General features: G+C 36.6%; 1 non-coding gene across 1 annotated transcript; it reads left to right on the top strand.

The window, feature by feature from the left end:
* The first annotated feature begins 2,548 nt into the window (after positions 1 to 2,548).
* On the top strand, positions 2,549 to 2,851 carry LOC149014253 (signal recognition particle RNA). Its single transcript, XR_016173844.1, has one exon.
* Positions 2,852 to 13,385: the final 10,534 nt, after the last annotated feature.

Below are 13,385 nucleotides of genomic sequence, written 5' to 3' on the forward strand. Positions count from 1 at the left end.
CTCCACCTGTTTGGAGCCAACATCCTAGGGTTTAGATTGAAATGGTACAAGACCTACATCATGAAGGGGTGAAAGGGTACTCTCATTCGTCTCAGCATGGAGTCAAAATACAGGGGGAATGCCCCCTCTCTCAGCATGCTGGCTCTCTCACAGAGACCTAAGAGCCTAAGTTTGAAGTCAGCCGGAATCCTGAAGGTTGTCCTCATCAGTTGAAGGTGTTGGGGACGAAACAGATTGGGAAAGTAAAGAGGGCCAAACTTAGAAGAAAAAGAAGAATGCCTACAGTCTAAGGGAACTTCAAAATATGCTTCAGAGACTAACTCTCCTTCAACAATATTTCAGGGGCTGCATCTTTGCGATGGGGAGCTCTTTATTCACTATTTGAACCATAGGCTGGGTCAGGAGAAGGCGAAGATGAGGGGAACCTACCTTCGAATGGGTCTCCACTGATTCCTACATCCTTCCAGGGTTCTAAGGGAACTCTAGGGTTTGGGTTTCCGTAGGAATCATACTTTTTCACTAACTTCCTACCCATATTGTCAGTTACTGAAAACAACTTACAAGGTTGAAGGAAACAGAAAGCTTTGCCGGACACTTAGTTCGAATGAAAGTATTTGCAGAGTTTGTAGTTGCAGTTAGCAAAGAAAAGGAAGAAAGACAAAATTGTTCAATTTATAGGCATTGCAAATTTGAAATCAACGACCCAAATCTCTTTAGATCCATGGCCATCAATGAACAACATTTCCATTCCTGTGACGGATTCATTATTCAAGAAACATGGTAATGTTATGAACATTATGATTTAAACCCTTGGACCTGGGTACGTGAACCAATATGTTTGGCTCAGTCCTGGTCCACAGGGCTCATAAGGCACTTCTCAGTAGAATACTTGCTAAGAAGGGAGCTTCATGGTGACAACTAGCTGTCATGATGGACTTAATGGCCTTTCATTAAGCACCTGACTAGTTATATATCGACTAACGTAATGTTGCAAGAGGATTCTACGTGTCTTCCTCCAGATGTCAATCAACGCATTAATTTTAGTATTGAATGCACTAAGATTCATTAAATGCTCAATGCCTACAAGGAAGCTTCTCATTTGCATAGGACTTCCTTGAGTATTGCATCCTTACGTTTTGTCTGCAAAGTGAGGGACTGCTGTTACATCCACATCAGTGTGAACCTAACCACCTGATCCGGTGGGATTATGTACAGCTGTCTTGAAGTTTCTTCAAGAAGTTTGGGCTCTTGGTTTGCTGATCAATCTACCCATCATAAGTTATCTCGACAATTCATCTGGAACAAAGGATCTGAGGGCTGTGATGCTTCTTAGCCACCTCAGATGTATGAACTCAGTATATATCCCAATACTCTCCTGAAATTGCCCAAGAAGACACTCCTTCGTCTTCTTGGATCATTTATTCCTCTTTATGAGGATCTGTGTTCACCAGATTCTGACTTAATCATTGGAGGTGGCTTTCCATCCTTAGAGGCCGCCGACACTCACTTTTTTTGTTTATCAGGAACCAGGTTTTCCTACGACGAACTAGTTGGCTTGCAATCAGATTTTGGAGCAACAACTCCTATAGCTAGCCCATTTGAACATGGTCTTCTAAGGATAGACCAAACAATACATCGAGTTCATCTGTGCAAAATTGAAGCCTTGTGCCCATTTTAACAATTGACACTCTCTAACATATATTAGACTTTTTTTCCTTTTTTTTTTTTTTTGGGAGAACTATGATGATAGTGGATGGCTTTGACCCAATGATTGATCTTCAAGGGTATTTATATTCTTTGCTCATCATTTAGTAAGATTTGGAGTTTCTTGACTTGAGAGTTTATGGATGAGGGTCTGCAATGTTGTTTTTGATATCCTTGAAAGATCTCCATTGTTATTTGTAACTTTCTTTCAACATATAGTGGAAAACATCTTCTAACTTTGGATATAATGCAGTACCTCACTTTAATAGATATGTAATCCACATAAAATCTTTTTGTTGTCTTGTTCTGTTTTTTCTTTCTATTCATGTTCTCTTTGGTGTTCTTTTCTAACAAGATAGAAAAAGACACTGTAAACAACATTAGCACAAATATGATGCTACCGGCTAGTATGCTAGTGATTTCATTTTACATACGGTATTAAAAATAATAATAATAATTATGAAAAACTAAAAAATAATTTGCCATATGCAATTGATGTGGACCTCAAAATGGTAAAATATCCAATATTTAAATGTCAAGTAGTTAGTTTATATATCTTTTGTTAACATTTCAAATCTTAGAAAATATTGTTGCATTTAATTCCCTAATTTCCTATTCATATTTCACAAACCTTTATTAATTTTCTTTTATTTTTTTGTAAAAGACATTAATTTGCCCTTTATTCAAATAATCAAAGGGTAATTGTAACGATAAAGAATCATGTATCAAGAAACCATTGGTTAGAAAATTACTTCTTATTCTCAAGCTTTGCTATTTAATCCCACATCGGAAAGGTTTCAAAATTTAAGAGTCTTTATAGATTTGAGGTTTATACTAACATATCGCCGAGCTGTGTAGCGTTTGCTTGTAACCAAGCGGGGCATCAAGGTGATTGGATGTTGTTTCACCTCTTGTGGGTCGGGTTAGTTGGTGCAATAACTAGCTTGTCCTATCCAAGTTAAGAGTTGAGTCATGTGGCTTATGCGAAGGCTGAGGCTTCATGGTTCCTAAAGTGGTGGGTATAGCGTCAGGCTGGCCTCACAGAGCAGCGAGAACCTCCCACTCTTAACGGTGGAAGGATAACAAGCTGGTGCACTTTCAATCCATAAGTGCCCTAAGAGATGATCCCAATCAAACAATCACCTTTTTTCACTCAAAGTTCATTTTTATTTGTCAACAAGAGAAGCAACGGAAACCTCCTACTCTTAACGGTGGGAGGATAACGAGCCGGTGCACTTCATCCCATAGTTCCCAAAGAGATGCTCCCAATCAAACAAATTATGTGGCTTAGGGTTCAGGATTTCTAGAGCGGAGAGTATTGCGTCAGGCTAGCTTCGCAAGAACAATGAGAACCTTAACTCTCTGAATAGTGGAAGGATAACTAGCCAAGTGGTCTTCAACGAATTCAAATAAGCCGAGAGAAGATGAACGTTAGAGAGGCAGTCTCTAGAGACTTAGGGTTAGGATTTAGGGAAGATGACTACATGAAGATGACTCTCCCCTATGATTTCTCTCTCTCTTAACTCTGGAGCTTCATCGCTAAATTCTCTCAACTCGTTGAGGTGGCAACCTAACTATTTACCTGTGCAAAGCTTTAATTAGCGCATGGAAGAAAGGTGTCACTAACCTTCGGATCATAAACTTATTTGATGTGCTATAGAAATCACATCTCCTGAACTCTCAAGCATGGCTCTCCCGGTTTTTCCGGCTGCATGCAAATAAAAGATATGTTGGGTGGCGAGATGATGAAGTAGATACCGGAACAAAAGTTAAGACTTGTCATCTTCATGTTCTATGGGTGGCAAACCAAAATCAGGTACGTCTTTTCACTAGACCTCTTAAATCAAAGAAGTATGTAGAGTTTGATTTTGCTTCAGTCCTACACATTTATTTCAGCCGGCCGTTCGATTGCACCAAACAAATTGTGGCCGTTGATGGTGGTAAGAGGGGTTAAGTGAAGAAACTACCTGGTTTTTGGAGCTGACAAACTGAACCAATCCGGACTGCTGGACCAGATGAACCATACACAATTTTTTTTTCAAAATCACGCGATTCTCTCTTCCACATATCTTCGTCTACTAAAATTGCATCTGAAGCTCTCTGGTATTTTTGAAAAAATCATCTCCCACAATTTTCCCTGACGATTCTCTTTTCCATTTGAACTTTACAATATCAGTGCAACTAAAGCTCTCTGTTGGATGCCCTCTTCCATTTGAGCTTTTGATTTTACCTAAGACAATCCGAGTTGGTGAGGCTTCCGATTTTGCGTTGCTTTCTTCTGCATTTAGTCAATTAGCAAAAGGGACCCTTCTTTGCATTTTGTAAGCTTCAATCCCTTCTTTGCCATAAAGAAATGCAAAAACAAAGTTCAGAGTGTGAGTTATACTAACCTTCTGTCAGGAATGGCACCAGAAGCAGATGATGTTACACCAGCTATTGAGCTCCAACATCCCCAGACACATCTCGAAGTGGAGGATATCTACGAAAATAAGATGCACTTGAAGCCAAAACCCACTATTGAAAGCATCCTCATAAACTGTGAATTCCCCCTTTGGAGGCTTGTGAGCCCGCTCATGCTCGATGGAACTCGGATAGCATATTTGTCAGGAATGGCATATTGAGCACGGATATACTCTAGATCTTCCTCGGTTAAGTCTGAAGGGTAGAACCTTGGTCTTGAGGTACTGGGATCAAAGTTAACATGGTCGGGGGTGCAAGGTCTACTCCGCTCTGCACAAAGCTCGGCAAGAGAAAGACTATCAACCCACCTTTTCCTATTCGCCTTAAAGCAAGCCCGAACATTGAAAGACTTAGTCTCTTCATCGTCAAGCATATCTGGTTGGGATCTGGGAGCTAGCTCAGGTTCCTTAAAAGCGCAGCCTAAAAGCATTGCTTCCAGAATCACATTCAAGGGCAGAAGAACAAGGTTCAACGCCTCGAGCATCCTCACTAAAAGGAAAATCGCTCTCATCACTCATCCTATCACTATCAAAGATGGAGACAAAGGGTTCTCTAAGTTGGGAAGACCTAGGGGGCTTGGACGCAACTAATTTCACACTCATTTCTAAAGATATTCAAACACATTCACAAAAGTAGAAGAAAAGAAAAAACAGGAGAAAAAAAAAAAAAGAAACAAAAACGTGGTCAAATCACTGCCAAACATCAAAAGTACTCAAAATAACCATTAAACGAGGGTTAGGGGACTTACTTTTAGGAGTAGAACTCTAGAATGAGCAACAGGAGGGTTTGAGCAATGAAGAAATTTTTTCTATAACTGTGAGTTCTTCGCAAAAAATGCAAGGAAGGCAAAGTAAGAAGAAATGAAGAAGGACAAAGTCCTTTTATACATTTTGAAGATTCGAATCTAATGGAAGAATCAAGATACCATCTAACGGATTATAAAAAGACTGTAGAGCTTCATTGAGATCCAGATCCAACGATGATTAAGAGAGATGTTAGAATATTAATTTAATATTCCACATAAGGTGGGCTTCATTGATTGTGTTACACTTTGATTTGGTTTCTTATTGGTCTGATATGGGTAATATACAGTTACTAGAACTCTTATATGGACTGGCTAGTGTGGGCTAATAGGAACCGTTAGATCTTGATGGACGATCTAACGGATTTGCCTATATAAAGGATGCTAGGTCCCTCCTCTAAACCCTAATCATAATCACAATCACATCTGCTTAGTCAGAAAAGATATACCATCAAGCCAGTGAATAAGGGAGGAGTCTAGAGGAGAAGATCCAACATCAAGTTGATCATAGAATCAACTTCCACCTCAAGTTTGTTCCTAGTGGGAGACATAAAGAAGATATTCCGCTGCGCTTCGTCTCCAATAGAACCATAGAAAGGTATGCTCATCATCATCTTGTGTCATTATCATACTAAGGTGTTTTTAGTCGATCTATGTGATCTTGGATAGAAATATTCTTACATGTGGTATCAGAGCCTGTATAGAATCGATTAAAAACCCATAGGATTGTTGACTGATGAACTTAGGGTTCTAGAATGGAACCTATGAAACTTGTGAATTTGTTCTCTTGATTTTTTTCAACAAAACCGTGGGGTTTTTTGTCAATAACTTTTTTTCTAGAAAGAATTTTGAAAATCTAAAACTACCACTGCGTAGATCTCGGAAAAATATGGGTCTCCATCGGACTTCGGACGCGCCGGCAATCGCTGCCGGAATCCGGCAGCATCTTTTTGATCCTTTTTTAAATTTGTGCGGTGTTGACGTGGCAGTTTGACCGAGTCAACGGGTCGGGTCAACCCGACCCATGACCCGCCAAGGCGACCCGTTTTTGAACCCGTCAGGTCAAACGGGTCGACCCGGTTGACCAGTCATCGGTCCAAGCGAATGGATTAACTTGGGCGAACCGGATTTATTGTTTGAACCATTTTGGACCAAACTCGTTTTTTGACTCAGCGAGTCAACTCGCTGATTTCTGTTTAGTTTATGATTTCGATTCGATTTCTGATTTCGATTCCGGTTCAATTTTGGTTCAATTCGATTTCTGATTTCGATTTTTCGGTTCAATTTCGAATCGATTTCTAATTTAGATTCTTGGTTCAATTTAGATTTGATTCAATTGCTTATTTCGGTTCGGTCCGGTTCGGCCTAATAAGATTCTGATTTATTAGACCGTTTTTATTTGCTGGTTGAACCAGTTTAATAAATAAATAAAAAACCAGAATACTATATGTTTAGTATTTGTTTATTTCTGACCAAACCGTAAGAAACTTTAAGCGTTCTTCCGGGGTTTTATATTTTGGATCATTTTGAACGCAATGGAATCATTTTCAAGACCCAATTCTACCCCTATATATGTGAAATATTATATATCATGTTTTGGTTGAGCCGATAATTGGAATGCTATTTATTAGTATTTTTTTTATTTTTGGCTAAACCGTAAGGAACTTTAAAGCATTCTTTTGGGGATTTATGTTTTGGACCCTTCCGGACACAATGGAATTATTTTCATGACCAAATTCCACTTTTATATGTATGAAACATGATATGACATATTTATGTTGTATATGTAATTTTACCGTTGGGTGAATTTTTTAATATGGATTTTTTTATCAAATGGCTTTGTATTGTAAGCATGTTTTATATGATATTATACAATTGTAAAATATATATCATGCATGCCTTATAAAGGGTTTGATTACTTCTAGTAATCCGGATTTTTATGCAAATGTATGATGTATTTTATACATGCTTTGATTGCCTTTTGGTAATCCGGAATTTTAAATGTATGATGTATTTTATACATGCTTCGATTGCCTTTTGGTAATTTGGAATTTTATATAAATGTATGATGTATTTTATACATGCTTCGATTGCCTTTTGGTAATCTGGATTTCTTCCAAACAATATATTAGCATTATTTGTGGGTAACATAAAGTATATCCCAATATGAGAATTTCATGAGCTTGATTGTGAGTGATTGCCAAAGTGGCATTCATGGTTGGGTTTATGGAATGTCAGCCATATATAGTAATGGGATGTCTCTTGATGTTAATGCATTTTTATACGCCCAAAGGTGGTAATTATGTGATAGCATTAAGAGGGAGACATGTACAACATTTGGTTGGGAGTTGATTAATCTAAGAAGTTTATACACCCAAAGGTGGTAAAATTTTCGAAGGTTGGAATACTCTCATGGACGCCGACGTATAAGGGAGTATCACAACTATATGTCATGAATTCTGTCCAAAAGGTGTTTTCATGATGATATATGTGTACTCTTTAAAGTGATGCACTTATAAGTTATATATTACCCACATTGTGATAATAAAGCGATGTACTTATAAGTTACATATTAAAGTGCTAATAAAGTGATGGAGTATCACAACTATATGTCATGAATTCTGCCAAAAGTGTTTTCATGATAATATATGTGTGCTCTTTCTAGTGATGTACTTATAAGTTACATATTAAAGTGATAATAAAGTGATTGAGTATCACAACTGTATGTCATGAATTCTGCCAAAAAGTGTTTTCATGATAATATATGTGTGCTCTTTCTAGTGATGTACTTATAAGTTACATATTAAAGTGATAATAAAGTGATTGAGTATCACAACTCGTATGTCATGAATTCTGCCCAGGTGTTTTCATAATGATATATGTGTGCTCTTTCTAGTGATGTACTAATAAGTTACATATTAAAGTACTAATAAAGTGAGGGAGTATCACAACTGTATGTCATGAATTCTGTCCAAAGGTGTTTTCATGATGATATATGTGTGCTCTTCTGTTAGTCACATTTTCGTCTATAACAATATGATTGTTATTGAGATTCTTAAAAAGTCAAACTTCAAGAAATTGTTGATGATGTGTTGTTAACCACACATTCTTTGTTACCGAGTAATCGATGGATATAACTCATAAGAGTATAGAAGACAAAAGTTGATTTTTTGCGAGAGGTGAAAAGTAGTTATGTTCTTTTCCGCCCATTAAGAAGTCCATCAAGGAACACTTGATGAATTGTTTACCCACTGAATGCACTATTTTGGAATTGTTGAATGCAGTAGCGTAAAGATACTAAGTCTCATCTAGTGTTGAAATAAGTATATTTCTGTAAGAGTTTTTTATCATAAGGTGTGATGGTTTTGGAGGAGTTAGGGATTATTTCATCAGGATGATTATTTTTTAAGATAAAACTCATGATTCCTAATGTTTCTTTTATTACCCTTGCTATTATCCATCAATGCCCTTTGCATCCTCTACTGAGTTTGGAATTATAAAGATCAATACCTTTTTCCGAGAAGAAACTTTGTTCTTATGAGCATCAATACTCATAAAAATGTTCAGGGTAAAAGACTAAGAGTCCGGTCGACTAACAATTTGGGACCTCGTGAAAACTTCCTTATAAATAAAGATGATTGTTGTAAGTAGAAGTTGCATTGAGTATAAGGTCCGTTAACTAGTGCAAATAAGCTATGATTCCTTGGTTTTTGTTTGAAGATTTGATTTTCTCTTGTCCCATTCAGTCATGGTGTCTAGATAGTGGTCCTTATTCCTCCACCTTGCGTATAAATTATTATTTCATCATATTTGTTTATGACCACTCTTAATATGGTTTTTGTATTCAATTAAAGAATAATCTAAATCTCTAAGATCTTCAAGATTTTTTTAGACCAGTTAAGAAATTGTTAGATCGACGAGGAGAGTATTATGGCTGATATGAGGATCTTTGGACGCTTAAGGGCCCATTCGCCAAATACTCGAAGATTCGGATATAGTTGGTCTTTCACTATGTTTGATAGTCCCGAGCAAATTGTGTAACCGAAAGGCTTAATCACAATTTTGTGAACATAGTGAACAGTGTGGTATGAAACTATTTTGTCCGAATTATTTTTTATAAGGTGAAGCCCGATAACACCTCTTATATCCTTGATCATGTTTCTTTCCAAATATGTTCTTTTTTTACTCCCTTTTCCATTGCAAATTATTCATAAATCTAACTTAAACCATTTTAGCGTTTTGAGTTGTTCCAAATCTAAGGTTGAATAATCAAGTATTGTAGAAGTTGGAACATAAAAGTTTTTCATTGTTAATTTGTTTCTTACTCGATCTTGTTTTACCATCATTGTTAAGACAACTTGTGAATTCTTAAATAGTTTTCTGAGTTTGATATAGCCAAGAAATGTAGCTTGTTCCCACTACTTGATATAATGAACATGAATATAACATTGGCATTATGGTTGACCCGATTACTAAAAGTTGTCTTTAATTAGATTTATGATTGGGTGCACGGATATATGATATAGTTGATGAGACAATATGATGTTTGGGAAGCTTGTTAAGTTGTCCAAAGGCTTTAAACCCATTTATTTTAAGTGGGTGTATAAGACTAATAAATATTCACGAAGAAAGATTGTAAGGTTTAAAACCGTTGGCCTAGGTTTACTCATAGAGGAGTAGACTAGTGAATTTTCTCACCTATCTCTTCTAAGGACTCTTTTAGAGTTATACCAAATAGATGTGAAGATTGCCTTTCTAATTGAAAACCTTAATCAAGAAGTCCATGTCATTTAGCCTGAGGATTTTCTTGATGACCCGGGATTTTCGTTGATGATTTTAATCATCTTAGTGTAGACTCAAGAAGTCTAATTTGTGGTTTTAAGTAAGCTTCCAACTATGGTGTTTAAAGATTAATAATATTGTGACTTCATTCGATTTTGTTGAGAAACTTGTAGATCAATATATATATATGGCAAGGTCATGGGAGAAATTTTATCTTTCTCATTATTTATGTTGATAATATTTTGCTCACTAGTAGTGACGTTGGCCTCCGCATAAAGACCGGCAATTGTTATTTGAGAATTATGATATAAAAGACCTTGGTAAGGCATCTTTGTCTTGGGCATTGAGATCCATAGGGATTGTTTATGCTATTTATTGGATCTTTCTCGAGGGCATATATAATTTATATTTAAAGAAGTTCGTATGCTAGATTGCATACTTGAGAATGGTTTTGATTCTCAAGGGAGATACACTGAGCTTATTACAGTTGTCCTATAAAGGATACTGAGAGAGAACAATTGATAAAGTATCTTATCTTGAGATACTTGAAGAGGACAATTGATGATAAGATAATCTACAAGCTTGTTCCACCTATAGCATTAAGGTATATATTTTGACCTTGCTATTGTCCGAATAATAAGAGTCTACTTGAAGTTGTTTTCCTTGATGGCATGAGGGATAATATTGTGAAAAGTGTAAAATAAGGTAAAATTACTTATTTCATCATAAAGGTTGAGTTTGCTACATGTTATGGGCATTACTCAAATTGTTTGACTAAAGAATCTCATCGGATAATTGCTTCTATTTTAACATTTTGCATAGATCCATCCGTTGTACTATGATCACAATTCAGTTGTGTTGTTTATTAACAACAAGAAATGTGTATCATGGGTCTAAATACATGATGTCAGTTTTGACCACTAAAGAAAAGCTGTTTGGTTAAGGAACCTCATTAGACAGTTGCATTTTTTTTATTGTGGATAGATCTATCCAGTTATCTTGTGATAACATTCATTTGTTGTTTGTTCAACATAGGGTATCACGGGTCTAAACACATGAAATTAGTATTTGACTATTAGAAAGGTTAGATGTGCACCCGGAGCATATTTGTCGATATTGTTTAGTCCCTAACTAAGGTCCTCCCGCGTCTTTGATAGACTCTACTTGTTTGGAGGAACCTTAGATCTTTTTAGTGGGGTTTGGAACTTTGCTCTATTGTGTATAAGGTATTCTATCCGTACTTGTCTCTTGTTGCCTGATAATTTATTTGAATTCATAAAGTTCTTTGGTGACATATTAATCTTCACATTATTATCATGTTGCATGTTTGAAAGTCTTAAAGTATGTGTTAACTTTAAGCAAGCTAAGGCATTCATGTTTAGCCTTAAGGTGTGTCATGTAACACATAAAGTTAAAACTCGAGTTTAGATGACACGGTTCTAACCATAATGTACATATAATCTCATTTTTGTGGCATTGAGTCCGGTTCACCTAATGTACATGCTTTCTGCTTATCCTTTGTAGAACCGTGTATATTCTTTTGTGGCATTGAGTCACGTTCTGACCATAAAGTATATTCTCTCGTGCATTGAGTCTTCTACCATAGTGAGTTTGGATTGACAACGATGACCTGGGTTTCTATAAGTGTCATTAGTTGCCACACTACCATTTGCATCTATTTTCAGTAGTTAAGTATTTTGACCTGGATGGTCCTGTTGCATAAAAGATCTCCGCCATGTTCGGTACTTGGCTCTTGTGAGGGATTGGCTCTAGGATTATCCTCACCAATATAAAGTTGTGCACTAAAGGTCAAAATGTTTTCAATGTATCTATTTCAAATGTTTTCTTAAACAAGGAGATGTTTTGTTTTACTCATTTGTTCACATCAATATAGCCCGTGGGAGAATGTTAGAATATTAATTTAATATTCCACATAGGTGGCTTCATTGATTGTGTTACACTTTGATTTGTTTCTTATTGTCATATGGTATATCTTCTAACTCTTATATGGACTGGCTAGTGTGGGCTAATAGGAACCGTTAGATCTTGATGGACGATCTAACGGATTTGCCTATATAAAGGATGCTAGGTCCCTCCTCTAAACCCTAATCATAATCACAATCACATCCGCTAGTCGAAAAAGATATACCATCAAGCCGGTGAATAAGGGAGGAGTCTAGAGGAGAAGATCCAACATCAAGTTGATCATAGAATCAACTTCCACCTCAAGTTTGTTCCTAGTGGGAGACATAAAGAAGATATTCCGCTGCGCTTCGTCTCCAATAGAACCATAGAAAGGTATGCTCATCATCATCTTGTGTCATTATCATACTAAGGTGTTTTTAGTCGATCTATGTGATCTTGGATAGAAATATTCTTACAAGAGAAACATCAAATGGGTTAGGAGAAGAGAGGATGGAGATTTCATGGGAGTGCGGGGGCAAGCGTCGGTTATGTTCTTTTTTTTTTTTTTTTTTTTTTTTTTTTTGTCCTTTTTACCACCGGGCAGGGGGGGGGAACTACCTAATTAAAATAAGTATTCTTATCCCCCCCCGGCGCGCCGGCGGGAGGGGAAAAAAGGGAGGATATAGAGAGGGGGGGGGACTTTGTTTTTTTTTTTTTTTCCAATGTTTTTTCCCCCTTTTGGCACAAGGGCCCCCCGGGGGTTTTTCCCAGGTCCCGGGGTGTGCGGCAGAATGAATAGTCCTTAAGACCGAACACCCTGAGGCTAGGACTTAAGGACTAGGGGGCTTAAGATATGAGCATTATAGAAGAATTGAACTAGTTTGGTTCGACCACAATTGATGTGGTCCAACCAAGTCACTGATCGACCAACGAATGTAATCTTTGATGAACTTCGGAGGAGTGGTCACCTTTAAGTTAAGAACTAGAATCATAGTCAAGTAGGGAAGCTCATATTCAACTCATAGAGTTTGAGACACACTCAACAATGGAAGTCCAAGTAAACAACTATCTACTCGAAAATAGAGTTCAAGATGGATTCATAGACTACACACGACCCAAGCAAAGTTCAATATAAGAGGACAAGCCCAAAGGGAAAGAAGGTATGTTCAGAAGATTTAAAATGTTAAAAAAAAAGTATGTAAATAAACTATTTGACATTTAAATTGGATATTTGTTGCTGCAGAATTCCTATTCTCATTAAGGAAGTTTCGTCTAACTTGATCTTTGGAGATGCTACTCGACCAACCTGGTTGAGCACATTCTTGCAAGTACATCTAATCAAGAGGACGAGCAGAATTCTACAACAACAATATCCAATTTAAATGTCAAATAGTTTATTTACATACTTTTTTAACATTTTAAATCTTAGAAAATATTGTTATATTTAATTCCCTAATTTCCTATTCATATTTCATAAACCTATATTAAATTTTTTATTTTTGTAAAAGACATTAATGCAGTATGGATGGACAATTAATAGTGGCGTGTAAAACATTATTTTCCCTTTATTCAAATAATCAAAGCATAATTTTGTAAAGATAAAGACTCATGTATCAAGAAACCATCGGTTAGAAAGTTACTTCTTATTCTCAAGCTTTACTTTTTAATCCCACATTGGAAAGGTTTCAAAATTTGAGAGTCTTTATAAATTTGAGGTTTTTACTCACATATT

This window comes from Hakea prostrata, chromosome 5, assembly GCF_041222555.1.
Source record: "Hakea prostrata isolate BN-2017 chromosome 5, UWA_Hpros_2, whole genome shotgun sequence".
NCBI classification, from domain to species: domain Eukaryota; kingdom Viridiplantae; phylum Streptophyta; class Magnoliopsida; order Proteales; family Proteaceae; genus Hakea; species Hakea prostrata.